At 48.8% G+C, this 27,638-nt stretch overlaps 1 protein-coding gene and 1 pseudogene across 1 annotated transcript in view; one reads left to right on the top strand and one right to left on the bottom strand.

The window, feature by feature from the left end:
• LOC140457033 (EH domain-containing protein 3-like) overlaps positions 1-27,638 on the top strand; it is a 241,859-nt gene that overhangs the window by 121,867 nt on the left and 92,354 nt on the right. The window lies entirely within an intron of this gene.
• LOC140457004 (arylamine N-acetyltransferase, pineal gland isozyme NAT-3-like) overlaps positions 19,981-27,638 on the bottom strand; it is a 10,717-nt pseudogene continuing 3,059 nt past the window's right edge.

Genomic DNA, 27,638 nt, shown 5'->3' with positions numbered 1-27,638 from the left:
CTGTGTATAAACCACTCCGAACCCCTCGATTAGATTCCAGTCTGTAACTCCCTCCCGGGGTATCTGTTATTCTGTATATAAACCACCCCGAACCCCTCGATTACATTCCAGTCTGTAACTCAGTCCTGGATATCTGTTATTCCGAATATAAACCACCCCGAACCCCTCGATTGGATTCCAGTCTGTAACTCCCCTCTCGGGTATGTGTTATTCTGTTTATAGACCACCCTGAACCCCTCTATTAGATTCCAGTCTGTAACTCCCTCCCGGGTATCTGTTATTCTGTATATAAACCACCCCGAATCCCTCGATTAGATTCCAGTCTTTACCTCCCTCCTCGGTATCTGTTATTCTGTATATAAACCACCACGAACCCCTCGATTAGTTTCCAGTCTGTAACTCCCTCCCGGGTATCTGTTATTCTCTATATGCACTCCGCCTGAACCATTCGATTAGATTCCAGTCTGTAACTCCCTCCCGGGTATCTGTTATTCTGTATATAAACCACCCTGACACCCTCGATTAGATTCCAGTCTGTAACTCCCCTCCTGTGTATCTGTTATTCTGTATATAAACCACCCCGAAAGCCTCGATTAGATTCCAGTCTGTAACTCCCTCCCGGGTATCTGTTATTCTGTATATAAACCCCCCCGAACACCTCGATTAGATTCCAGTCTGTAACTCCCTCCCGGGGTATCTGTTATTCTGTATATAAATCTGTCCGAACCCCTCGATTAGATTCCAGTCTGTAACTCCCTCCCGGGGTATCTGTTATTCTGTATATAAACCCCCCCCGAACCCCTCGATTAGATTCCAGTCTGTAACTCCCCTCCTGTGTATCTGTTCTTCTGTATATAAACCACCCCGAAAGCCTCGATTAGATTCCACTCTGTAACTCAGTCCCGGGGATATCTGTTATTCTGTATATAAACCACTCCGAACCCCTCGATTAGATTCCAGTCTGTAACTCACTCCCGGGTATCTGTTATTCTGTATATAAACCACTCCGAACCCCTCGATTAGATTACAATCTGTAACTCCCTCCCGGGTATCTGTTATTCTGTATGTAAACCACCCTGAACCCCTCGATTAGATTCCAATCTGTAACTCCCTCCCGGGTATCTGTTATTCTGTATATAAACCACCCCGAACTCCTCGATTAGGTTCCAGTCTGTAACTCCCTCCCGGGTATCTGTTATTCTGTATATAAACCACCCTGAACCCCTCGATTAGATTCCAGTCTGAAACTCCCTCCCGGGGTATCTGTTATTCTGTGTATAAACCACCCCGAACCCCTCGATTAGATTCCAGTCTGTAACTCCCTCCCGGGGTATCTGTTATTCTGTATATAAATCTCTCCGAACCCCTCAATTAGATTCCAGTCTGTAACTCACTCCCGGGGATATCTGTTATTCTGTATATAAACCCCCCCGAACCCCTCGATTAGATTCCAGTCTGTAACTCCCCTCCTGTGTATCTGTTATTCTGTATATAAACCAACCCGAAAGCCTCGATTAGATTCCTGTCTGTAACTCACTCCCGGGTATCTGTTATTCTGTGTATAAACCACTCCGAACCCCTCGATTAGATTCCAGTACGTATCTCCCCTCCCGGGTATCTGTTATTCTGTATATAAACCACCCCGAAAGCCTCGATTAGATTCCAGCCTGCAACTCCCTCCCGGGTATCTGTTATTCTGTGTATAAACCACTCCGAACCCCTCGATTAGATTCCAGTCTGTAACTCCCTCCCGGGGTATCTGTTATTCTGTATATAAACCACCCCGAACCCCTCGATTACATTCCAGTCTGTAACTCACTCCTGGATATCTGTTATTCCGAATATAAACCACCCCGAACCCCTCGATTGGATTCCAGTCTGTAACTCCCTCCCGGGTATCTGTTATTCTGTATATACACTCCCCCTGAACCCCTCGATTAGATTACAGTCTGTAACTCCCTCCTGGGTATCTGTTATTCTGTATATAAACCACCACGAACCCCTCGATTACATTCCAGTCTGTAACTCACCCCTGGATATCTGTTATTCCGAATATAAACCACCCCGAACCCCTCGATTAGATTCCAGTCTGTAACCCCCTCCCGGGTATCTGTTTTTCTGCATATAAACCACCCCGAACCACTCGATTAGTTTCCAGTCTGTAACTCCCTCCCGGGTATCTGTTATTCTGTATATACACTCCCCCTGAACCCCTCGATTAGATTCCAGTCTGTAACTCCCTCCCGGGTATCTGTTATTCTGTATATGAACCACCCTGAACCCCTCGATTAGATTCCAGTCTGTAACTCCCCTCCTGTGTATCTGTTATTCTGTATATAAACCACCCCGAAAGCCTCGATTAGATTCCAGTCTGTAACTCCCTCCCGGGTATCTGTTATTCTGTATATAAACCACACCGAACCCCTCGATTAGATTCCAGTCTGTAACCCCCTCCCGGGTATCTGTTATTCTGTATATAAACCACCCCGAAAGCCTCGATTAGATTACAATCTGTAACTCCCTCCCGGGTATCTGTTATTCTGTATATAAACCACCCCGAACCCCTCGATTAGCTTACAATCTGTAACTCCCTCCCGGGTATCTGGTATTCTGTATGTAAACCACCCTGAACCCCTCGATTAGATTCCAATCTGTAACTCCCTCCCGGGTATCTGTTATTCTGTATATAAACCACCCCGAACTCCTCGATTAGGTTCCAGTCTGTAACTCCCTCCCGGGTATCTGTTATTCTGTATATAAACCACCCTGAACCCCTCGATTAGATTCCAGTCTGTAACTCCCTCCCGGGGTATCTGTTATTCTGTATATAAACCACCCCGAATCCCTCGATTAGATTCCAGTCTGTACCTCCCTCCTCGGTATCTGTTATTCTGTATATAAACCACCCCGAACCCCTCGATTAGTTTCCAGTCTGTAACTCCCTCCCGGGTATCTGTTATTCTCTATATACACTCCCCCTGAACCACTCGATTAGATTCCAGTCTGTAACTCCCTCCCGGGTATCTGGTATTCTGTATGTAAACCACCCTGAACCCCTCGATTAGATTCCAATCTGTAACTCCCTCCCGGGTATCTGTTATTCTGTATATAAACCACCCCGAACTCCTCGATTAGGTTCCAGTCTGTAACTCCCTCCCGGGTATCTGTTATTCTGTATATAAACCACCCTGAACCCCTCGATTAGATTCCAGTCTGTAACTCCCTCCCGGGGTATCTGTTATTCTGTGTATAAACCACCCCGAACCCCTCGATTAGATTCCAGTCTGTAACTCCCTCCCGGGGTATCTGTTATTCTGTATATAAATCTCTCCGAACCCCTCGATTAGATTCCAGTCTGTCACTCCCTCCCGGGGTATCTGTTATTCTGTATATAAACCCCCCCCGAACCCCTCCATTAGATTCCAGTCTGTAACTCCCCTCCTGTGTATCTGTTATTCTGTATATAAACCACCCCGAAAGCCTCGATTAGATTCCACTCTGTAACTCACTCCCGGGTATCTGTTATTCTGTATATAAACCACTCCGAACCCCTCGATTAGATTCCAGTCTGTAACTCACTCCCGGGTATCTGTTATTCTGTATATAAACCACTCCGAACCCCTTGATTAGATTACAATCTGTAACTCCCTCCCGGGTATCTGTTATTCTGTATGTAAACCACCCTGAACCCCTCGATTAGATTCCAATCTGTAACTCCCTCCCGGGTATCTGTTATTCTGTATATAAACCACCCCGAACTCTTCGATTAGGTTCCAGTCTGTTACTCCCCTCCCGGGTATGTGTTATTCTGTTTATAAACCACCCTCAACCCCTCTATTAGTGTCCAGACTGTAACTCCCTCCCGGGGTATCTGTTATTCTGTATATAAACCACCCCGAACCCCTCGATTAGATTCCAGTCTGTAACCCCCTCCCGAGTATCTGTTATTCTGTATATAAACCACCGCGAACCACTCGATTAGTTTCCAGTCTGTAACTCCCTCCCGGCTATCTGTTATTCTGTATATACACTCCCCCGAACCCCTCGATTAGATTACAGTCTGTAACTCAGTCCTGGGTATCTGTTATTCTGTATATAAACCACCACGAACCCCTCGATTACATTCCAGTCTGTAACTCACCCCTGGATATCTGTTATTCCGAATATAAACCACCCCGAACCCCTCGATTAGATTCCAGTCTGTAACCCCCTCCCGGGTGTCTGTTTTTCTGCATATAAACCACCCCGAACCACTCGATTAGTTTCCAGTCTGTAACTCCCTCCCGGGTATCTGTTATTCTGTATATACACTCCCCCGAACCCCTCGATTAGATTCCAGTCTGTAACTCCCTCCCGGGTATCTGTTATTCTGTATATGAACCACCCTGAACCCCTCGATTAGATTCCAGTCTGTAACTCCCCTCCTGTGTATCTGTTATTCTGTATATAAACCACCCAGAAAGCCTCGATTAGATTCCAGTCTGTAACTCCCTCCCGGGTATCTGTTATTCTGTATATAAACCACACCGAACCCCTCGATTAGATTCCAGTCTGTAACCCCCTCCCGGGTATCTGTTATTCTGTATATAAACCACCCTGAAACCCTCGATTAGATTCGAGTCTGTAACTCCCTCCCGGGGTATCTGTTATTCTGTATATAAACCACCCCGAACCCCTCGATTAGATTCCAGTCTGTAACTCCCTCCCGGGGTATCTGTTATTCTGTATATAAATCTCTCCGAACCCCTCGATTAGATTCCAGTCTGTAACTCCCTCCCGGGGTATCTGTTATTCTGTATATAAACCACCCCGAACCCCTCGATTAGATTCCAGTTTGTAACTCCCCTCCTGTGTATCTGTTATTCTGTATATAAACCACCCCGAAAGCCTCGATTAGATTCCACTCTGTAACTCACTCCCGGGTATCTGTTATTCTGTATATAAACCACTCCGAACCCCTCGATTAGATTCCAGTACGTATCTCCCCTCCCGGGTATCTGTTATTCTGTATATAAACCACCGCGAAAGCCTCGATTAGATTCCAGTCTGTAACTCCCTCCCGGGTATCTGTTATTCTGTGTATAAACCACTCCGAACCCCTCGATTAGATTCCAGTCTGTAACTACCTCCCGGGGTATCTGTTATTCTGTATATAAACCACCCCGAACCCCTCGATTACATTCCAGTCTGTAACTCACTCCTGGATATCTGTTATTCCGAATATAAACCACCCCGAACCCCTCGATTGGATTCCAGTCTGTAACTCCCCTCCCGGGTATGTGTTATTCTGTTTATAAACCACCCTGAACCCCTCTATTAGATTCCAGTCTGTAACTCCCTCCCGGGGTATCTGTTATTCTGTATATAAACCACCCCGAAAGCCTCGATTAGATTCCACTCTGTAACTCAGTCCCGGGGATATCTGTTATTCTGTATATAAACCACTCCGAACCCCTCGATTAGATTCCAGTCTGTAACTCACTCCCGGGTATCTGTTATTCTGTATATAAACCACTCCGAACCCCTCGATTAGATTACAATCTGTAACTCCCTCCCGGGTATCTGTTATTCTGTATGTAAACCACCCTGAACCCCTCGATTAGATTCCAATCTGTAACTCCCTCCCGGGTATCTGTTATTCTGTATATAAACCACCCCGAACTCCTCGATTAGGTTCCAGTCTGTAACTCCCTCCCGGGTATCTGTTATTCTGTATATAAACCACCCTGAACCCCTCGATTAGATTCCAGTCTGAAACTCCCTCCCGGGGTATCTGTTATTCTGTGTATAAACCACCCCGAACCCCTCGATTAGATTCCAGTCTGTAACTCCCTCCCGGGGTATCTGTTATTCTGTATATAAATCTCTCCGAACCCCTCAATTAGATTCCAGTCTGTAACTCACTCCCGGGGATATCTGTTATTCTGTATATAAACCCCCCCGAACCCCTCGATTAGATTCCAGTCTGTAACTCCCCTCCTGTGTATCTGTTATTCTGTATATAAACCAACCCGAAAGCCTCGATTAGATTCCTGTCTGTAACTCACTCCCGGGTATCTGTTATTCTGTGTATAAACCACTCCGAACCCCTCGATTAGATTCCAGTACGTATCTCCCCTCCCGGGTATCTGTTATTCTGTATATAAACCACCCCGAAAGCCTCGATTAGATTCCAGCCTGCAACTCCCTCCCGGGTATCTGTTATTCTGTGTATAAACCACTCCGAACCCCTCGATTAGATTCCAGTCTGTAACTCCCTCCCGGGATATCTGTTATTCTGTATATAAACCACCCCGAACCCCTCGATTACATTCCAGTCTGTAACTCACTCCTGGATATCTGTTATTCCGAATATAAACCACCCCGAACCCCTCGATTGGATTCCAGTCTGTAACTCCCTCCCGGGTATCTGTTATTCTGTATATACACTCCCCCTGAACCCCTCGATTAGATTACAGTCTGTAACTCCCTCCTGGGTATCTGTTATTCTGTATATAAACCACCACGAACCCCTCGATTACATTCCAGTCTGTAACTCACCCCTGGATATCTGTTATTCCGAATATAAACCACCCCGAACCCCTCGATTAGATTCCAGTCTGTAACCCCCTCCCGGGTATCTGTTTTTCTGCATATAAACCACCCCGAACCACTCGATTAGTTTCCAGTCTGTAACTCCCTCCCGGGTATCTGTTATTCTGTATATACACTCCCCCTGAACCCCTCGATTAGATTCCAGTCTGTAACTCCCTCCCGGGTATCTGTTATTCTGTATATGAACCACCCTGAACCCCTCGATTAGATTCCAGTCTGTAACTCCCCTCCTGTGTATCTGTTATTCTGTATATAAACCACACCGAACCCCTCGATTAGATTCCAGTCTGTAACCCCCTCCCGGGTATCTGTTATTCTGTATATAAACCACCCCGAAAGCCTCGATTAGATTACAATCTGTAACTCCCTCCCGGGTATCTGTTATTCTGTATATAAACCACCCCGAACCCCTCGATTAGCTTACAATCTGTAACTCCCTCCCGGGTATCTGGTATTCTGTATGTAAACCACCCTGAACCCCTCGATTAGATTCCAATCTGTAACTCCCTCCCGGGTATCTGTTATTCTGTATATAAACCACCCCGAACTCCTCGATTAGGTTCCAGTCTGTAACTCCCTCCCGGGTATCTGTTATTCTGTATATAAACCACCCTGAACCCCTCGATTAGATTCCAGTCTGTAACTCCCTCCCGGGGTATCTGTTATTCTGTATATAAACCACCCCGAATCCCTCGATTAGATTCCAGTCTGTACCTCCCTCCTCGGTATCTGTTATTCTGTATATAAACCACCCCGAACCCCTCGATTAGTTTCCAGTCTGTAACTCCCTCCCGGGTATCTGTTATTCTCTATATACACTCCCCCTGAACCACTCGATTAGATTCCAGTCTGTAACTCCCTCCCGGGTATCTGGTATTCTGTATGTAAACCACCCTGAACCCCTCGATTAGATTCCAATCTGTAACTCCCTCCCGGGTATCTGTTATTCTGTATATAAACCACCCCGAACTCCTCGATTAGGTTCCAGTCTGTAACTCCCTCCCGGGTATCTGTTATTCTGTATATAAACCACCCTGAACCCCTCGATTAGATTCCAGTCTGTAACTCCCTCCCGGGGTATCTGTTATTCTGTGTATAAACCACCCCGAACCCCTCGATTAGATTCCAGTCTGTAACTCCCTCCCGGGGTATCTGTTATTCTGTATATAAATCTCTCCGAACCCCTCGATTAGATTCCAGTCTGTCACTCCCTCCCGGGGTATCTGTTATTCTGTATATAAACCCCCCCCGAACCCCTCCATTAGATTCCAGTCTGTAACTCCCCTCCTGTGTATCTGTTATTCTGTATATAAACCACCCCGAAAGCCTCGATTAGATTCCACTCTGTAACTCACTCCCGGGTATCTGTTATTCTGTATATAAACCACTCCGAACCCCTCGATTAGATTCCAGTCTGTAACTCACTCCCGGGTATCTGTTATTCTGTATATAAACCACTCCGAACCCCTTGATTAGATTACAATCTGTAACTCCCTCCCGGGTATCTGTTATTCTGTATGTAAACCACCCTGAACCCCTCGATTAGATTCCAATCTGTAACTCCCTCCCGGGTATCTGTTATTCTGTATATAAACCACCCCGAACTCTTCGATTAGGTTCCAGTCTGTTACTCCCCTCCCGGGTATGTGTTATTCTGTTTATAAACCACCCTCAACCCCTCTATTAGTGTCCAGACTGTAACTCCCTCCCGGGGTATCTGTTATTCTGTATATAAACCACCCCGAACCCCTCGATTAGATTCCAGTCTGTAACCCCCTCCCGAGTATCTGTTATTCTGTATATAAACCACCGCGAACCACTCGATTAGTTTCCAGTCTGTAACTCCCTCCCGGCTATCTGTTATTCTGTATATACACTCCCCCGAACCCCTCGATTAGATTACAGTCTGTAACTCAGTCCTGGGTATCTGTTATTCTGTATATAAACCACCACGAACCCCTCGATTACATTCCAGTCTGTAACTCACCCCTGGATATCTGTTATTCCGAATATAAACCACCCCGAACCCCTCGATTAGATTCCAGTCTGTAACCCCCTCCCGGGTGTCTGTTTTTCTGCATATAAACCACCCCGAACCACTCGATTAGTTTCCAGTCTGTAACTCCCTCCCGGGTATCTGTTATTCTGTATATACACTCCCCCGAACCCCTCGATTAGATTCCAGTCTGTAACTCCCTCCCGGGTATCTGTTATTCTGTATATGAACCACCCTGAACCCCTCGATTAGATTCCAGTCTGTAACTCCCCTCCTGTGTATCTGTTATTCTGTATATAAACCACCCAGAAAGCCTCGATTAGATTCCAGTCTGTAACTCCCTCCCGGGTATCTGTTATTCTGTATATAAACCACACCGAACCCCTCGATTAGATTCCAGTCTGTAACCCCCTCCCGGGTATCTGTTATTCTGTATATAAACCACCCTGAAACCCTCGATTAGATTCGAGTCTGTAACTCCCTCCCGGGGTATCTGTTATTCTGTATATAAACCACCCCGAACCCCTCGATTAGATTCCAGTCTGTAACTCCCTCCCGGGGTATCTGTTATTCTGTATATAAATCTCTCCGAACCCCTCGATTAGATTCCAGTCTGTAACTCCCTCCCGGGGTATCTGTTATTCTGTATATAAACCACCCCGAACCCCTCGATTAGATTCCAGTTTGTAACTCCCCTCCTGTGTATCTGTTATTCTGTATATAAACCACCCCGAAAGCCTCGATTAGATTCCACTCTGTAACTCACTCCCGGGTATCTGTTATTCTGTATATAAACCACTCCGAACCCCTCGATTAGATTCCAGTACGTATCTCCCCTCCCGGGTATCTGTTATTCTGTATATAAACCACCGCGAAAGCCTCGATTAGATTCCAGTCTGTAACTCCCTCCCGGGTATCTGTTATTCTGTGTATAAACCACTCCGAACCCCTCGATTAGATTCCAGTCTGTAACTACCTCCCGGGGTATCTGTTATTCTGTATATAAACCACCCCGAACCCCTCGATTACATTCCAGTCTGTAACTCACTCCTGGATATCGGTTATTCCGAATATAAACCACCCCGAACCCCTCGATTGGATTCCAGTCTGTAACTCCCCTCCCGGGTATGTGTTATTCTGTTTATAAACCACCCTGAACCCCTCTATTAGATTCCAGTCTGTAACTCCCTCCCGGGGTATCTGTTATTCTGTATATAAACCACCCCGAACCCCTCGATTAGATTCCAGTCTGTAACCCCCTCCCGAGTATCTGTTATTCTGTATATAAACCACTCCGAACCCCTCGATTAGATTCCAGTACGTATCTCCCCTCCCGGGTATCTGTTATTCTGTATATAAAGCACCCCGAAAGCCTCGATTAGATTCCAGTCTGTAACTCCCTCCCGGGTATCTGTTATTCTGTATATAAACCACCCCGAACCCCTCGATTAGATTCCAGTTTGTAACTCCCCTCCTGTGTATCTGTTATTCTGTATATAAACCACCCCGAAAGCCTCGATTAGATTCCAGTCTGTAACTCACTCCCGGGTATCTGTTATTCTGTATATAAACCACTCCGAACCCCTCGATTAGATTACAATCTGGAACTCCCTCCCGGGTATCTGTTATTCTGTATATAAACCACCCCGAACTCCTCGATTAGGTTCCAGTCTGTAACTCCCTCCCGGGTATCTGTTATTCTGTATATACACTCCCCCTGAACCCCTCGATTAGATTACAGTCTGTAACTCCCTCCTGGGTATCTGTTATTCTGTATATAAACCACCACGAACCCCTCGATTACATTCCAGTCTGTAACTCACCCCTGGATATCTGTTATTCCGAATATAAACCACCCCGAACCCCTCGATTAGATTCCAGTCTGTAACCCCCTCCCGGGTATCTGTTTTTCTGCATATAAACCACCCCGAACCACTCGATTAGTTTCCAGTCTGTAACTCCCTCCCGGGTATCTGTTATTCTGTATATACACTCCCCCTGAACCCCTCGATTAGATTCCAGTCTGTAACCCCCTCCCGGGTATCTGTTATTCTGTATATAAACCACCCTGAAACCCTCGATTAGATTCGAGTCTGTAACTCCCTCCCGGGGTATCTGTTATTCTGTATATAAACCACCCCGAACCCCTCGATTCGATTCCAGTCTGTAACTCCCTCCCGGGGTATCTGTTATTCTGTATATAAATCTCTCCGAACCCCTCGATTAGATTCCAGTCTGTAACTCCCTCCCGGGGTATCTGTTATTCTGTATATAAACCACCCCGAACCCCTCGATTAGATTCCAGTTTGTAACTCCCCTCCTGTGTATCTGTTATTCTGTATATAAACCACCCCGAAAGCCTCGATTAGATTCCACTCTGTAACTCACTCCCGGGTATCTGTTATTCTGTATATAAACCACTCCGAACCCCTCGATTAGATTCCAGTACGTATCTCCCCTCCCGGGTATCTGTTATTCTGTATATAAACCACCGCGAAAGCCTCGATTAGATTCCAGTCTGTAACTCCCTCCCGGGTATCTGTTATTCTGTGTATAAACCACTCCGAACCCCTCGATTAGATTCCAGTCTGTAACTACCTCCCGGGGTATCTGTTATTCTGTATATAAACCACCCCGAACCCCTCGATTACATTCCAGTCTGTAACTCACTCCTGGATATCTGTTATTCCGAATATAAACCACCCCGAACCCCTCGATTGGATTCCAGTCTGTAACTCCCCTCCCGGGTATGTGTTATTCTGTTTATAAACCACCCTGAACCCCTCTATTAGATTCCAGTCTGTAACTCCCTCCCGGGGTATCTGTTATTCTGTATATAAACCACCCCGAAAGCCTCGATTAGATTCCACTCTGTAACTCAGTCCCGGGGATATCTGTTATTCTGTATATAAACCACTCCGAACCCCTCGATTAGATTCCAGTCTGTAACTCACTCCCGGGTATCTGTTATTCTGTATATAAACCACTCCGAACCCCTCGATTAGATTACAATCTGTAACTCCCTCCCGGGTATCTGTTATTCTGTATGTAAACCACCCTGAACCCCTCGATTAGATTCCAATCTGTAACTCCCTCCCGGGTATCTGTTATTCTGTATATAAACCACCCCGAACTCCTCGATTAGGTTCCAGTCTGTAACTCCCTCCCGGGTATCTGTTATTCTGTATATAAACCACCCTGAACCCCTCGATTAGATTCCAGTCTGAAACTCCCTCCCGGGGTATCTGTTATTCTGTGTATAAACCACCCCGAACCCCTCGATTAGATTCCAGTCTGTAACTCCCTCCCGGGGTATCTGTTATTCTGTATATAAATCTCTCCGAACCCCTCAATTAGATTCCAGTCTGTAACTCACTCCCGGGGATATCTGTTATTCTGTATATAAACCCCCCCGAACCCCTCGATTAGATTCCAGTCTGTAACTCCCCTCCTGTGTATCTGTTATTCTGTATATAAACCAACCCGAAAGCCTCGATTAGATTCCTGTCTGTAACTCACTCCCGGGTATCTGTTATTCTGTGTATAAACCACTCCGAACCCCTCGATTAGATTCCAGTACGTATCTCCCCTCCCGGGTATCTGTTATTCTGTATATAAACCACCCCGAAAGCCTCGATTAGATTCCAGCCTGCAACTCCCTCCCGGGTATCTGTTATTCTGTGTATAAACCACTCCGAACCCCTCGATTAGATTCCAGTCTGTAACTCCCTCCCGGGATATCTGTTATTCTGTATATAAACCACCCCGAACCCCTCGATTACATTCCAGTCTGTAACTCACTCCTGGATATCTGTTATTCCGAATATAAACCACCCCGAACCCCTCGATTGGATTCCAGTCTGTAACTCCCTCCCGGGTATCTGTTATTCTGTATATACACTCCCCCTGAACCCCTCGATTAGATTACAGTCTGTAACTCCCTCCTGGGTATCTGTTATTCTGTATATAAACCACCACGAACCCCTCGATTACATTCCAGTCTGTAACTCACCCCTGGATATCTGTTATTCCGAATATAAACCACCCCGAACCCCTCGATTAGATTCCAGTCTGTAACCCCCTCCCGGGTATCTGTTTTTCTGCATATAAACCACCCCGAACCACTCGATTAGTTTCCAGTCTGTAACTCCCTCCCGGGTATCTGTTATTCTGTATATACACTCCCCCTGAACCCCTCGATTAGATTCCAGTCTGTAACTCCCTCCCGGGTATCTGTTATTCTGTATATGAACCACCCTGAACCCCTCGATTAGATTCCAGTCTGTAACTCCCCTCCTGTGTATCTGTTATTCTGTATATAAACCACACCGAACCCCTCGATTAGATTCCAGTCTGTAACCCCCTCCCGGGTATCTGTTATTCTGTATATAAACCACCCCGAAAGCCTCGATTAGATTACAATCTGTAACTCCCTCCCGGGTATCTGTTATTCTGTATATAAACCACCCCGAACCCCTCGATTAGCTTACAATCTGTAACTCCCTCCCGGGTATCTGGTATTCTGTATGTAAACCACCCTGAACCCCTCGATTAGATTCCAATCTGTAACTCCCTCCCGGGTATCTGTTATTCTGTATATAAACCACCCCGAACTCCTCGATTAGGTTCCAGTCTGTAACTCCCTCCCGGGTATCTGTTATTCTGTATATAAACCACCCTGAACCCCTCGATTAGATTCCAGTCTGTAACTCCCTCCCGGGGTATCTGTTATTCTGTATATAAACCACCCCGAATCCCTCGATTAGATTCCAGTCTGTACCTCCCTCCTCGGTATCTGTTATTCTGTATATAAACCACCCCGAACCCCTCGATTAGTTTCCAGTCTGTAACTCCCTCCCGGGTATCTGTTATTCTCTATATACACTCCCCCTGAACCACTCGATTAGATTCCAGTCTGTAACTCCCTCCCGGGTATCTGGTATTCTGTATGTAAACCACCCTGAACCCCTCGATTAGATTCCAATCTGTAACTCCCTCCCGGGTATCTGTTATTCTGTATATAAACCACCCCGAACTCCTCGATTAGGTTCCAGTCTGTAACTCCCTCCCGGGTATCTGTTATTCTGTATATAAACCACCCTGAACCCCTCGATTAGATTCCAGTCTGTAACTCCCTCCCGGGGTATCTGTTATTCTGTGTATAAACCACCCCGAACCCCTCGATTAGATTCCAGTCTGTAACTCCCTCCCGGGGTATCTGTTATTCTGTATATAAATCTCTCCGAACCCCTCGATTAGATTCCAGTCTGTCACTCCCTCCCGGGGTATCTGTTATTCTGTATATAAACCCCCCCCGAACCCCTCCATTAGATTCCAGTCTGTAACTCCCCTCCTGTGTATCTGTTATTCTGTATATAAACCACCCCGAAAGCCTCGATTAGATTCCACTCTGTAACTCACTCCCGGGTATCTGTTATTCTGTATATAAACCACTCCGAACCCCTCGATTAGATTCCAGTCTGTAACTCACTCCCGGGTATCTGTTATTCTGTATATAAACCACTCCGAACCCCTTGATTAGATTACAATCTGTAACTCCCTCCCGGGTATCTGTTATTCTGTATGTAAACCACCCTGAACCCCTCGATTAGATTCCAATCTGTAACTCCCTCCCGGGTATCTGTTATTCTGTATATAAACCACCCCGAACTCTTCGATTAGGTTCCAGTCTGTTACTCCCCTCCCGGGTATGTGTTATTCTGTTTATAAACCACCCTCAACCCCTCTATTAGTGTCCAGACTGTAACTCCCTCCCGGGGTATCTGTTATTCTGTATATAAACCACCCCGAACCCCTCGATTAGATTCCAGTCTGTAACCCCCTCCCGAGTATCTGTTATTCTGTATATAAACCACCGCGAACCACTCGATTAGTTTCCAGTCTGTAACTCCCTCCCGGCTATCTGTTATTCTGTATATACACTCCCCCGAACCCCTCGATTAGATTACAGTCTGTAACTCAGTCCTGGGTATCTGTTATTCTGTATATAAACCACCACGAACCCCTCGATTACATTCCAGTCTGTAACTCACCCCTGGATATCTGTTATTCCGAATATAAACCACCCCGAACCCCTCGATTAGATTCCAGTCTGTAACCCCCTCCCGGGTGTCTGTTTTTCTGCATATAAACCACCCCGAACCACTCGATTAGTTTCCAGTCTGTAACTCCCTCCCGGGTATCTGTTATTCTGTATATACACTCCCCCGAACCCCTCGATTAGATTCCAGTCTGTAACTCCCTCCCGGGTATCTGTTATTCTGTATATGAACCACCCTGAACCCCTCGATTAGATTCCAGTCTGTAACTCCCCTCCTGTGTATCTGTTATTCTGTATATAAACCACCCAGAAAGCCTCGATTAGATTCCAGTCTGTAACTCCCTCCCGGGTATCTGTTATTCTGTATATAAACCACACCGAACCCCTCGATTAGATTCCAGTCTGTAACCCCCTCCCGGGTATCTGTTATTCTGTATATAAACCACCCTGAAACCCTCGATTAGATTCGAGTCTGTAACTCCCTCCCGGGGTATCTGTTATTCTGTATATAAACCACCCCGAACCCCTCGATTAGATTCCAGTCTGTAACTCCCTCCCGGGGTATCTGTTATTCTGTATATAAATCTCTCCGAACCCCTCGATTAGATTCCAGTCTGTAACTCCCTCCCGGGGTATCTGTTATTCTGTATATAAACCACCCCGAACCCCTCGATTAGATTCCAGTTTGTAACTCCCCTCCTGTGTATCTGTTATTCTGTATATAAACCACCCCGAAAGCCTCGATTAGATTCCACTCTGTAACTCACTCCCGGGTATCTGTTATTCTGTATATAAACCACTCCGAACCCCTCGATTAGATTCCAGTACGTATCTCCCCTCCCGGGTATCTGTTATTCTGTATATAAACCACCGCGAAAGCCTCGATTAGATTCCAGTCTGTAACTCCCTCCCGGGTATCTGTTATTCTGTGTATAAACCACTCCGAACCCCTCGATTAGATTCCAGTCTGTAACTACCTCCCGGGGTATCTGTTATTCTGTATATAAACCACCCCGAACCCCTCGATTACATTCCAGTCTGTAACTCACTCCTGGATATCTGTTATTCCGAATATAAACCACCCCGAACCCCTCGATTGGATTCCAGTCTGTAACTCCCCTCCCGGGTATGTGTTATTCTGTTTATAAACCACCCTGAACCCCTCTATTAGATTCCAGTCTGTAACTCCCTCCCGGGGTATCTGTTATTCTGTATATAAACCACCCCGAACCCCTCGATTAGATTCCAGTCTGTAACCCCCTCCCGAGTATCTGTTATTCTGTATATAAACCACTCCGAACCCCTCGATTAGATTCCAGTACGTATCTCCCCTCCCGGGTATCTGTTATTCTGTATATAAAGCACCCCGAAAGCCTCGATTAGATTCCAGTCTGTAACTCCCTCCCGGGTATCTGTTATTCTGTATATAAACCACCCCGAACCCCTCGATTAGATTCCAGTTTGTAACTCCCCTCCTGTGTATCTGTTATTCTGTATATAAACCACCCCGAAAGCCTCGATTAGATTCCAGTCTGTAACTCACTCCCGGGTATCTGTTATTCTGTATATAAACCACTCCGAACCCCTCGATTAGATTACAATCTGGAACTCCCTCCCGGGTATCTGTTATTCTGTATATAAACCACCCCGAACTCCTCGATTAGGTTCCAGTCTGTAACTCCCTCCCGGGTATCTGTTATTCTGTATATACACTCCCCCTGAACCCCTCGATTAGATTACAGTCTGTAACTCCCTCCTGGGTATCTGTTATTCTGTATATAAACCACCACGAACCCCTCGATTACATTCCAGTCTGTAACTCACCCCTGGATATCTGTTATTCCGAATATAAACCACCCCGAACCCCTCGATTAGATTCCAGTCTGTAACCCCCTCCCGGGTATCTGTTTTTCTGCATATAAACCACCCCGAACCACTCGATTAGTTTCCAGTCTGTAACTCCCTCCCGGGTATCTGTTATTCTGTATATACACTCCCCCTGAACCCCTCGATTAGATTCCAGTCTGTAACCCCCTCCCGGGTATCTGTTATTCTGTATATAAACCACCCTGAAACCCTCGATTAGATTCGAGTCTGTAACTCCCTCCCGGGGTATCTGTTATTCTGTATATAAACCACCCCGAACCCCTCGATTCGATTCCAGTCTGTAACTCCCTCCCGGGGTATCTGTTATTCTGTATATAAATCTCTCCGAACCCCTCGATTAGATTCCAGTCTGTAACTCCCTCCCGGGGTATCTGTTATTCTGTATATAAACCACCCCGAACCCCTCGATTAGATTCCAGTCTGTAACTCCCCTCCTGTGTATCTGTTATTCTGTATATAAACCACCCCGAAAGCCTCGATTAGATTCCACTCTGTAACTCACTCCCGGGTATCTGTTATTCTGTATATAAACCACTCCGAACCCCTCGATTAGATTCCAGTCTGTAACTCACTCCCGGGTATTTGTTATTCTGTATATAAACCACTCCGAACCCCTCGATTAGATTACAATCTGTAACTCCCTCCCGGGTATCTGTTATTCTGTATATGAACCCCCCTGAACCCCTCGATTAGATTCCAATCTGTAACTCCCTCCCGGGTATCTGTTATTCTGTATATAAACCACACCGAATCCCTCGATTAGATTCCAGTCTGTACCTCCCTCCTCGGTATCTGTTATTCTGTACATAAACCAGCCCGAACCCCTCGATTAGTTTCCAGTCTGTAACTCCCTCCCGGGTATCTGTTATTCTCTATATACACTCCCCCTGAACCACTCGATTAGATTCCAGTCTGTAACTCCCTCCCTGGTATCTGTTATTCTGTATATAAACCACCCTGACTCCCTCGATTAGATTCCAGTCTGTAACTGCCTCCCGGGTATATGTTATTCTGTATATAAACTCCCCGAACCCCTCAATTAGATTCGAGTCTGTAACTCCCTCCCGGGTATCTGTTATTCTGTATATAAACCACCCCGAACCCCTCGATTAGATTACAATCTGTAACTCCCTCCCGGGTATCTGGTATTCTGTATGTAAACCACCCTGAACCCCTCGATTAGATTCCAATCTGTAACTCCCTCCCGGGTATCTGTTATTCTGTATATAAACCACCCCGAACTCCTCGATTAGGTTCCAGTCTGTAACTCCCTCCCGGGTATCTGTTATTCTGTATATAAACCACCCTGAAACCCGCGATTAGATTCCAGTCTGTAACTCCCTCCCGGGGTATCTGTTATTCTGTATATAAACCACCCCGAACCCCTCGATTAGATTCCAGTCTGTAACTCCCTCCCGGGGTATCTGTTATTCTGTGTATAAACCACCCCGAACCCCTCGATTAGATTCCAGTCTGTAACTCCCCTCCTGTGTATCTGTTATTCTGTATATAAACCAACCCGAAAGCCTCGATTAGATTCCAGTCTGTAACTCACTACCAGGTATCGGTTATTCTGTGTATAAACCACTCCGAACCCCTCGATTAGATTCCAGTACGTATCTCCCCTCCCGGGTATCTGTTATTCTGTATATAAACCACCCCGAAAGCCTCGATTAGATTCCAGTCTGTAACTCCCTCCCGGGTATCTGTTATTCTGTGTATAAACCACTCCGAACCCCTCGATTAGATTCCAGTCTGTAACTCCCTCCCGGGGTATCTGTTATTCTGTATATAAACCACCCCGAACCCCTCGATTACATTCCAGTCTGTAACTCACTCCTGGATATCTGTTATTCCGAATATAAACCACCCCGAACCCCTCGATTGGATTCCAGTCTGTAACTCCCCTCCCGGGTATGTGTTATTCTGTTTATAAACCACCCTGAACCCCTCTATTAGATTCCAGTCTGTAACTCCCTCCCGGGGTATCTGTTATTCTGTATATAAACCACCCCGAACCCCTCGATTAGATTCCAGTCTGTAACCCCCTCCCGAGTATCTGTTATTCTGTATATAAACCACCGCGAACCACTCGATTAGTTTCCAGTCTGTAACTCCCTCCCGGGTATCTGTTATTCTGTATATACACTCCCCCTGAACCCCTCGATTAGATTACAGTCTGTAACTCCCTCCTGGGTATCTGTTATTCTGTATATAAACCACCACGAACCCCTCGATTACATTCCAGTCTGTAACTCACCCCTGGATATCTGTTATTCCGAATATAAACCACCCCAAACCCCTCGATTAGATTCCAGTCTGTAACCCCCTCCCGGGTATCTGTTTTTCTGCATATAAACCACCCCGAACCACTCGATTAGTTTCCAGTCTGTTACTCCCTCCCGGGTATCTGTTATTCTGTATATACACTCCCCCTGAACCCCTCGATTAGATTCCAGTCTGTAACTCCCTCCCGGGTATCTGTTATTCTGTATATGAACCACCCTGAACCCCTCGATTAGATTCCAGTCTGTAACTCCCCTCCTGTGTATCTGTTATTCTGTATATAAACCACCCCGAAAGCCTCGATTAGATTCCAGTCTGTAACTCCCTCCCGGGTATCTGTTATTCTGTATATAAACCACACCGAACCCCTCGATTAGATTCCAGTCTGTAACCCCCTCCCGGGTATCTGTTATTCTGTATATAAACCACCCCGAAAGCCTCGATTAGATTACAATCTGTAACTCCCTTCCGGGTATCTGTTCTTCTGTATATAAACCACCCTGAACCCCTCGATTAGATTCCAGTCTGTAACTCCCTCCTGGGTATCTGTTATTCTGTATATAAACCCCCCCGAACACCTCGATTAGATTACAGTCTGTCACTCCCTCCCCGGGGTATCTTTTAATCTGTATATGAACCCCCCTGAACCCCTCGATTAGATTCCAGTCTGTCACTCCCTCCTCGGGGTATCTGTTATTCTGTATATAAACCACCCCGAACTCCTCGATTAGGTTCCAGTCTGTAACTCCCTCCCGGGGTATCTGTTATTCTGTATATAAACCACCCCGAACCCCTCGATTAGATTCCAGTCTGTAACTCCCTCCCGGGGTATCTGTTATTCTGTATATAAACCACCCCGAACCCCTCGATTAGATTCCAGTCTGTAACTCCCTCCCGGGGTATCTGTTATTCTGTATATAAACCACCCCGAACCCCTCGATTAGATTCCAATCTGTATCTCCCTCCCGGGTATCTGTTATTCTGTATATACACCCCCCCCGAACCCCTCGATTAGATTCCAGTCTGTAACTCCCTCCCGGGTGTGTGTGGTTTTTGATATAAATCCCGAAGTGTTGGTTTTTTTCCCAGTTTGGTTTAAGCAACGATGAAGCCAGCATTGGCCTGTGAGCTACAACAACAACTTTCATTCGGCTAGTGCCGTCCACGTGCATTTATTTGAATTCTCTATCCGCGGGTGATGGAAAAGGGGACTGGCCGGGTCTGGGAGGAGAGGGTGCCGTAACTGCCCTCTCCATCCCTCCCCCCCCTCCCACCACCATTCCCCCATCCGAGTTCCGGATCAGGAGTATTCCTTCTGGGGGAGTATTTCCTCGTCCTTGGGGACCAGCCTGTTTGTGAGGACAATGCCGAACCTCTCCTTCAGGACCCGGGGTATCTCCTCATCTGTCAGCTCCCTCGTGGCCTGGCGGTCACCCTCGGCACTGAACTCTGTCTCGATGAGGCGCCGCCCCCTGTAGGTGATCAGCCCACCGGGCAGGTGGAGGCAGCAGAAGGACTTGCAGGCGAAGATGGAGCTGGGGGACGTTTGGTGGTAACGGCACATGGCCCTGAAGTCACCCCAGGCCCGGGGTTCCGTGCTGAAAGCGTAGAGGGTGGCGTCCGGTTCGGCTGTCGGCCCTGGGCTGGAGAGCGGATAGCGCCGCAGTTGCCAGTCCCCCCCCCCCCCGGCTGCTCGTCAGCCGGAGGTGGAAGAGCCCGTTCTCCTGGCGCTCCAGGTGGCCATCTTCCAAGGGCAGGGGCCAGCGGAAGGAGTTCCCAAACCCCACATCGCAGAGCCAGTGGCAGTGCTCCCCGCCCTCGCCAACTCTTACCAGCAGGAGGAGGTGGTCCCTGGGTGGGCCCAGGCGCTGGGTGAAGGAGTTGCGTACCCGGCCGGATACCAGCTGGACCTGGTAGCCCAGGCCCTGCAGGAGCCAGGAGAAGAGGCCGTTCAGCTCGTAGCAGAAGCCCCCCCTCCTCTGGATGACCACCTTCTGGTACACGGCCGGCAGAACCAACTCAATGTGCTCCCCACAGTGTATGGCCAAGCTGCCGAAGGGCACTGCCAAGAGGTGCTGCTGGTGGATAGCCTTGAGGTTCTCCAGTGAGGGCTCTGTCGCTCCCCTGTAGCCAATACGGGACAGGTACTCGCTGGTGTCCATTCTACTGGGAGAGGAAAAGGGAGGAGGGGGGGTAGATCACAGAGTCATCGAGAGATACAGCACAGAAACAGGCCCTTCGGCCCAACCCATCCATGCTGACCCAGATATCCTTCACCCAATCTGGTCCCGTTTGCCAGTTCTTGGCCTCTATCCCTTCCCATGCATGCCTTTTAAAGGCCGCAACTCTACCCTTTTCTCGGTGCGCCATGTGTCTGGATGTGTGACGAGGGCAACTGCACCATTCACGATCGGAGACGGTTACAGAGAGTGGGGGAAACTCGGCCCGGACAATCACAAAGGCCAACCTCCCACCTATCGAACCTATCCACCAGGCCCCGCTGTCAGGGAAAGGCCGCCAGCATTCTCCAAGATCCATCCCACCCTGGCAGTGATTTTCTACGACCTCTCCCATCGGGGGAGAAGGTACAGGAAGCCTGAACACACCTAACCAGCCGGTTTCAAAGCAGTTTCTACCCTACTGTTGTCAGGAGACTGAATGGGCTCTCAAACTCTTCACATTCACCTCTCCCTGTGGTTTGGGTTTTGCTGCTGTTTCTCTATTATTTACTTATTGACGCTACGTCACTCTGTGACCGGCCTGGTTTGCTCGCAAGACAAAGCTTTCCGCTGTGCCTCGGTGCACAGGACAATCGATTCAATTCAGTTCAACTCACATAATGTGGTGGGGGGGGGGGGTTGGGAACAAGACGAGACAGTGAGGTGGAAACTGGAGACTGTAAGAATCACCAGGTTGGCATCGCCAAGGGGGAAGAGTAGGCAGCTGAAAGCAAAAGCACTGGCAGCTGGAAACGCGTGGAGTATCGTGGGTAAGGTAGGCAAACATATTGGTGCCTGGGAGTATGATGTTAAACTGCGATCATTGATATGGTTGAAGGAAGGGCAACTAAATGTTCCAGGATATAGATGCTTCAGACAGGACAGGGAGGGAAGTAAAAGGGGGGGGTGGGGGGGGGGGGGAGGAGTTGCATTACTAGTCAGGGGTGATATCATGTCCGCACCAAAGGAGGACTTGACAATAGACAATAGGTGCAGGAGTAGGCCATTCAGCCCATCGAGTCTGCACCCCCATTCAATAGGATCATGGCTGATCATTCCTAATCAGTATCCTGTTCCTTCCTTATCTCCATAACCCTTGATCCCACTATCCTTGAGAGCTCTATCCAACTCTTTCTTAAATGAATCCAGAGACTGGGCCTCCACTGCCCTCTGGGGCAGAGCATTCCACACAGCCACCACTCTCTGGGTGAAGAAGTTTCTCCTCATCTCTGTCCTCAATGGTCTACCCCGTATTTTTGAGCTGTGTCCTCTGGTTCGGCCCTCGCCCCTCAGCGGAAACATGTTTCCTGCCTCCAGAGCGTCCCAATCCTTTCATAATCTTATCCGTCTCAATCAGATCCCCTCTCAGCCTTCGAAATTCAATGTGCATAATATCAGCAGTCCTTCCTCATCTATCAAGTTGATAGATGAAGGAAGGACTGCTGATGTCATACACATGGACTTTAGTAAGGCATTTGATAAGTTCCCCATGGTAGACTAAAGGAGAATGCAAAGTCACATGGTGTGCGGGGTGTTCTAGTGAGGTGGGCAAAGAACTGGTTAATTAACAGGAGACAGAGAGTAGGACGTTTCTCGAAAGGGGAAAGGTGACCAGTGGTGTCCCACGGTGGGGGTGGTGGGGGGGTCAGCGCTGGGCCGCTGTTGTTTGTAATATACATCAATGACCTGGAAGAGGGCACCGTTGGTCTGATCGGCAACTTTGCAGATGACACGAAGACTGATGGAGGAGCAGAAAGCAGAAGGGGACTGTCAGAGAATAGACAGGAGGAGATAGACAGACTGGAGAGTTGGCCGGAGAACTGGCAGATGTGACGTCAGCGCATTTTGGGGAGTCTAACTCTGGAGCAAAACGATACGATAAATGGAAGAGCCTTGGGAGAGGTTGGTGGGCAGAGGGATCTGGGAGTTGCAGGTCCATAGTAACCTGTAGGTGGTTGCTCGGGGGGGATAGATTGAGTGGTCAAGAAGGCATATGGGTATACTAGCCTTCACCAGACAGGGCACTGAGTACAGCAGCTGGCACGTCTGGTTAAAACATTGGTTCGGCCACATTTAGGTGTACAGTTCTGGGCGCCACATTCCCAAAAGGGTGCGGACGCTTTGGAGAGGGGGCAGAGGAGGTTTACGTGGACGTTGCCTGGTGTGGAAGGTGCTAGCTACGAAGAGAGGTTGAGTAGGATAGGTTTGTTTTCATCAGAGAAAAGGAGATTGGGGGTGGGGTGGGGGGGGGGAACTGATTGAGGTCGACAAAGTCACGAAGGGTGTAAACAAGGTGGCTCGAGAGAAGCTTTCTCACAGTGTGAGGGATTCAGTGACAAGAGGTCACGGGTTCAAGGTGAGAGGTACAAAGCTTAAGGGGGGAGTAGACGCGTCAAGGACTTTATACAGAGGACACTAGGTACCTGGAACGTGTGGCCAACAGAGGTAGTGGAGGCAGGCACGGTAGATTCATTTAAGGTGTGTCCGGGCAGATGCAGGAGTAGGTGGGGAGCAGGTTTTAGACAGTGGATTTGGATCGGCTCAGGTTTGGAGGGTCAAAGGGCCTGTTCCTGGGCTGTCCATTTTCTTTGTTCTTAACTCAATCCACCACTTCCTCTGGCAGCTCGCTCCCCAGCGTACCACCCTCTGCATGAAAAATGTTGACCCTTCGGTCCCTTTTATATCTTCCCCCTCTCACCCTAAACCTGTGCCCCTCTAGTTCTGGACTCCCCCACCCCAGGGGGGGAAAAGACTATGACTGTTTACCCTATCCATGCCCCTCACAATTTTGTAAACCTCTATAAGGTCACCCCTCAGCCTCCGACGCTCCAGGGAAAACAGCCCCAGCCTGTTCAGCCTCTTCCCTGTAGCTCAAACCCTCCAACATCCTTGTAAATCTTTTCTGAGCCCTTTCAAGTTTCACAACATCTTTCCGATAGGAAGGAGACCAGAATTGCACGCAATATTCCAACAGTGGCCCCTAACCAATGCCCTGTACAGCCGCAACATGACCTCCCAACTCCCTGTACTCAATACTCTGACCAATAAAGGGAAGCATACCAAACGCTGCCTTCACTATCCTCTCGACCTGCGACTCCACTTTCAAGGAGCTGTGAACCTGCAACTCCAAGGTCTCTTTGTTCAGCAACATCAGCTCAGTGGGTGTGGCAAAGTCCCCTTTTCCCAGCGCCACCCCTCCCTTCATCTGGGTCAACAAGAAGGAGGTAGTTTGGAGTCAATTTCCCAAGGGTCGGGAGTCATCTATAGCCTTAATCCATGAGGAAATGGTACCCAATGTTCATTGGTGGAGGGATGATGGGTGTCACACAAAGAATCAATGATGCTCTTTGTGCCCTGCAGCGATCCTTTCCCCCTCCCAGTGGGATTAAGGCAGTCTGAGGTTGTCATATGTAGCTCCACATCTGCCAGACCATCCCCCCCACCCCGGAACCATTCAGCAACCTGCCCTCTTCCACAGTCAGGCCCTCCCCCCCACACATTGATCACCTGAGTGTGAGCTGGTAACTTACACATATCATTCGTGTCTCATAACTGTCAAGCAATGGCCACCTCCAATGAGAGAGAGAATCTAACCATCGTCCCCTTGACGTTCAATGGTGTTACCGTCATTGAATCCTCCCTCCCCCCCCCCCCCCCCCCCCCCCCCCACTATCAACATCCTGGGGGTTCCCATTGAGAGAGAATCTAACCATCGCCCCCTTGATGTTCAATGGCGTTACCATCACTGAATCCCCCCTCCCCCCACTATCAACATCCTGGGGTTCCCATGAGAGAGAATCTAACCATCGCCCCCTTGACGTTCAATGGTGTTACCATCACTGAATCCCCCTCCCCCCCCACTATCAACATCCTGAGGGTTCCATTGAGAGAGAATCTAACCATCGCCCCCCTTGACGTTCAATGGTGTTACCATCACTGAATCCCCCCCTCCCCCCCACGATCAACATCCTGGGGGTTCCCATTGAGAGAGAATCTAACCATCACCCCCTTGATGTTCAATGGTGTTACTGTTACTGAATCCCCCCCTCCCCTCCACCACTATCAACATCCTGGGGTTCCCCATTGAGAGAGAATCTAACCATTGCCCCTTGACTTTCAATGGTGTTACCATCACTGAATCCCCCCCCCCACCCCCCAACTATCAACATCCTGCGGTTCCCATTGAGCAGAAACAGACCCGGACGCAGCCCATATCAATCCTGTGGCTACAAGAGCAGGTCAGAGGCTGGGAATCCTGCAGCGAGTAACTCCCCTCCTGACTTCCACTGCCCCCCCCCCCCCATCCCCCCACCAAAGCCTGTCCTACATCAACAAGACAGGAGTCAGGAGGGTGAGGGAAAGCCCCCCATTTGCCCTCGATGGGTGCAGCTCCAGTAACACTGGAGATGCTCCATATCGTCCGGGATCACAGCGAACACCCCTCCCCTTCCCCACCCCCCCCCCACCCCCCGCTCAATCGTGACGCTGGCCCCCCCCCCCACCCTCCACACCCACTCCCCCTTGACCTCCGACATCTCGCGGCAGCAGTGTGTACCATCTGGAAGGGGCAATGACGACCCCTTTTGAACCTGCCACCCCTTACCCCATATGGGGGCAGCAGAGAATACCAGCCCCCCTGCGCATCTCCTCCAAGCCCCCCCTCACATCCCAGCTTGGCTGAGCTTACAGGGACGAAATCCCGGAACCCCCTTCCTCTCTAACAGCATTGTCGACCTACACCACACGGTGGGGATTCAGTACGTCAGATGGGGCAAGAAGGAGAGACATAACGACAGGAGATAAAATTAGATCAGTCAGTGAAAAATACACCTTTTTCAACTAGAGATACACAAGACACTCTGTACAGGACGATATTGTCCCTGAGAACTCCAGGAATATATTGCAAAAGATTAGGGTCAGTACTGAGGGAGCGGGCACTGTCGGAGGGTCAGCGCTGAGGGAGTGGACACTGTCGAGAGGTCAGAGCTAAGGGAGTGGGCACTGTTGGAGGGTCAGCGCTGAGGGAGTGGGCACTGTCGGAGGGTCAGAGCTGAGGGAGTGGGCACTGTTGAAAGGTCAGCGCTGAGGGAATGGGCACTGTTGGAGGGTCAGGGCTGAGGGAAGTGGGCACTGTTGAAAGGTCAGCGCTGAGGGAATGGCACTGTTGGAGGGTCAAGTGCTGGGGGAGTGGGCACTGTCGGAGGGTCAGGGCTGAGGGAGCGGGCACTGTCGGAGGGGTCAGCGCTGAGGGAGTGGGCACTGTCGGAGGGTCAGCGCTGAGGGAGTGGGCACTGTTGGAGGGTCCAGCGCTGAGGGAGTGGGCACTGTCGGAGGGTCAGTGCTGAGGGAGTGGGCACTGTCGAGGGTCAGTGCTGAGGGAGTGGGCACTGTGGGAGGGTCAGCGCTGGGGAGTGGGCACTGTTGGAGGGTCAGGGCTGAGGGAGTGGGCACTGTTGGAGGGTCAGTGCCGAGGGAGTCCCGCACTGTTGGAGGGTCAGCGCTGAGGGAGCCCCGCACTGTGGGAGGGTCAGTGCCGAGGGAGCCCCTCACTGTTGGAGGGTCAGCGCTGAGGGAGCTCCCAGTCACACTCTCGTTCTCTCCTACCACAATTCTCTCTCTCTCTCTCTCTCTCTCTGCCCCTCCGAAGTCCCTCTATTTCTCTCTCTCACAGTCTCCCTCTCTACCCTTCCTGAGTCTCTCTCTCCCTGCCTCTCCCAGTCTCACTCTCTCTCCCTGCACCGTATCTTTCTCTCCCTTCTCCTCCCAGTCTCTCCCCCCCCCCCCCACCCCCCCCCCAGTCTCTCTCTCTCTCTATCCCCAAATCTCTCTTCACCCCCCTCAGGTTCTCTCTCCTTCTCCAGTCTCTCTCTCCTCAATCTCTCTCCCTCCCCCCAGTCACTTTCTCTTTCTCCTCAAGTCTCTCTCTCTCTCTCCCTGTCTCTCTCTCTCTCTCTCTTTCTCCTCAGTCTCTCTCCCTCCCTCTCAGTCTCTCTCTCTCTCTCTTTCTCCCTCCCCCCAATCTCTCCTCTCTCCCTCCCCCTCAGTCTCTCTCTCCCCAGTCTCTCTCTCCTCCCAGTCTCTCTCTCTCTCCCCCCCACCCAAGTCTCTCTCTCTCTCCCTCCCAGAGTCTCTCTCCCCTCTCTCTTTCCCACTCTCTCTCTCTCTCCCCCAGTCTCTCTCTCCCCCAGTTGCTCTCTCTCTACCCCAGTTTCTCTCTCTCTCCCCCCCCCCAGTCTTTCTCTCTCTCTCTCTCTCTCTCCCCCCAGTCCTCTCTCTCTCTCTCTCTCCCCCCGTCTCTCTCTCTCTCCCCCCCAGTCTCTCTCTCTCCCCCCAGTCTCTCTCTCTCTCTCTCTCTCCCCAGTCTCTCCCCCCCAGCCCCTCCCCTCTCCTCTCTCTCCCACCCCCAGTCTCTCTCTCTCTCTCTCTCTCTCCACCCCCCAGTCTCTCTCTCTCTCCCCCCAGTCTCTCTCTCTCTCTCTCTCTCCCCCCACAGTCTCTCCCCCCAAGTCTCTCTCTCTCTCTCTCTCTCCCCCCCAGTCTGTCCCTCTCTCCCCCCCCACAGTCTCTCTCTCTCTCTCTCTCCCCCTAGTCTCTC

Source organism: Chiloscyllium punctatum, chromosome 3 (genome assembly GCF_047496795.1).
Source record: "Chiloscyllium punctatum isolate Juve2018m chromosome 3, sChiPun1.3, whole genome shotgun sequence".
NCBI lineage: Eukaryota > Metazoa > Chordata > Chondrichthyes > Orectolobiformes > Hemiscylliidae > Chiloscyllium > Chiloscyllium punctatum.
Note: the sequence above shows the minus strand (reverse complement) of the source record. Positions and strands in the feature narration are given on the sequence as shown.